Source organism: Miscanthus floridulus, chromosome 15 (genome assembly GCF_019320115.1).
Source record: "Miscanthus floridulus cultivar M001 chromosome 15, ASM1932011v1, whole genome shotgun sequence".
Lineage (NCBI taxonomy): Eukaryota > Viridiplantae > Streptophyta > Magnoliopsida > Poales > Poaceae > Miscanthus > Miscanthus floridulus.
The window spans coordinates 8,461,907-8,464,132 of NC_089594.1; the positions used below are offsets into that span (position 1 = coordinate 8,461,907).

The following is a 2,226-nucleotide window of genomic DNA, read 5'->3' on the forward strand; positions in this document are numbered from 1 at the left end:
CCTGTTTGACCTGTTGCAAAATTCCAACAAAAATGTTGAAGACAAGTTAATCAATAAACATATGCTAAGGTCATATGGTCTAGAAAAGAAAATCAATATATGAATGTTCAGCTAAGAAAAATAATTGTACCTCTCAAAAAAGATGAAAACAATAATAATAGCTAGTGAAACATGTATGCCTTTCCTTAATTCTTAACACACATACAAACTAAAGAAATTCAGGGTTGCTTGGTTCAGTTGAGGGCTATCAAAAAGCTGTTGTGAGCTATGAGATGTAGAAAAAAAGCTACTATACACTACTACAGAATGTTACTGTAGGGGCGGCTCTAGAGCCTCTATAGGGGCGGCTGCACCAGCGGCCCTTCCTAGGGTGTTCCTACAGAGGGTGCCTCTGTAGGGGCGGTTTCCTAACCGCCCCTGCAGTGCCCTCTGTAGGGGCGGCTGGTGTTTTCCGCCGCCCCTACAGTTCCCTCTGTAAGGGCGGCTGGTAATATCAGCCGCCCCTGTAGTGTACTTCTTTAAGGGCGGCTGTATCACCAGCCGCCCCTGCTGTGTGTATTTGCAAGGGCGGTTCAATCAAGAAGCGCCCCTACAGTGGATTTTCCAGCAAAAAAATAATTCAAATTCAAATCTGACCACATTTATATATATAATTCAAATTTGAATCTGACCGCCACAAATATACATATATACATCCATAAACACAAGACCATCATCACAAATCATAATTCACAAAAGTCCATCATTACAACATAGTCCATTATGAAGTCCATCATTACAACATAGTCCATTAAGATATCCACAAGTCCACATGCAAAACAAAGTCCAAACCGTTTCAAAGTATTATCCAAATCATACCACAAGTCCACATTGTCATCAACGGCCTAGGGCTAACCTATCAGTCTCCCGAAGGTATTGGTACAAAGGATTACTACCTAAGTTGGAAAGAAGATGATGGTAAGTGCCTTTATGATACACAATCTGGTCCATTATAAAGTTGCAAAGGTCGCCGACCATCTCTAAGAGCTCATCATCCTTGTATGGGTTCCTTCTCGTGTCTTTATCTTTCTCCAACTACAAGAGAAAGAGTTTAGGTTTACTATATCACAACATATGCGAACTTTTCATACTACGAGCGAAGAGGTTCAAACTTACCAGATTGGGGTTTCTGTTGTAGCCACCGATGGTACTCATCATAATACATGTGTAGTATCCACAATGTAGACTCCCAAGCTTCTGCTTGAAACACTGTGTGTTTTGCATATGGAGATGTTAAGTAATCCTATTGATAGACACGTAATATATGGAGTACCAAAGTAAATGACACTTACCGCACATAGAGTTTTGACATACAACTTTTCCTTTCTATTTGGATGATGCCTCCCCTTATGTTCCTAGACATAGTGCCTGAATGCCCTATTCCAATGGTTTTAGCAAATGCAACTTGTTAGTATCCCACATTGAACCTTACAAGTATGTATACAAACATAGTAGCTAAAATGAGGATTGTCAATATATATACGTCTTGACAATCGTTATGAAGTCTTTGTATGTCTCGACTGGGAAATCCGCTGAATCAAAGACCCATGCCATGCTATGTGAGAGCCAGACGCCTATGCAAATCCAGTGATCGCTGCATGAATTTAGTCATAGAAGGAACACATAAGCTCTTTTGCATCGAACAAAGTATATTGAACAAAGCTAAGTATACAGTCGAACTTACTTGAAGTGGTATGGTATCCATATATTATTGTGTTGTTGGAGATTTTTAAAACATAGGGCAATGTATGCCGCAACCTTGAGGTACTCTTCCAATATTTTCTTGTTCCTGATGTCCTCTTTCTTCTTAAGTGTCTTTCCAGCTCCTAGTTCTTTACAATCTAGTTTCCACTCTTTAGGGTAATTAAAATTTGTTGATGCTATAGGTGAAGGGTCTATATACCCGTGTTTCAGAGCTGGCCTCTTTTTCACAAAGTCCGCTTGCATTCTACAAATCACGGCGCGGGTTAGTTACAACAAAATTAAAAGATTACATTCATATCATATCGAGAGGGCAAGGACTTACAAGCACCATATGCGAATCAGATTCATTTCCATTCGTCCGAGGTGGAAGCATGCCTAGATATCCTTAAACTCAATGGCAATTTGCCCACCTAGGGCTCCAAATGTGCCGGCAGGGATCCATGCTTGTAAGATTTCTAGTTCTGTTATCTGAGAACGCAAGTA

At 40.3% G+C, this 2,226-nt stretch overlaps 1 long non-coding RNA gene across 1 annotated transcript; it reads right to left on the reverse strand.

Annotated features, from left to right (window-relative positions):
* Positions 1-1,331: 1,331 nt before the first annotated feature.
* On the reverse strand, positions 1,332-1,862 carry LOC136507899 (uncharacterized). The gene is made up of 3 exons (XR_010771778.1): positions 1,724-1,862; positions 1,523-1,633; positions 1,332-1,416 (listed from the first exon to the last, which is right to left on the reverse strand). It is a non-coding gene; the product is annotated as an uncharacterized lncRNA (long non-coding RNA).
* Positions 1,863-2,226: the final 364 nt, after the last annotated feature.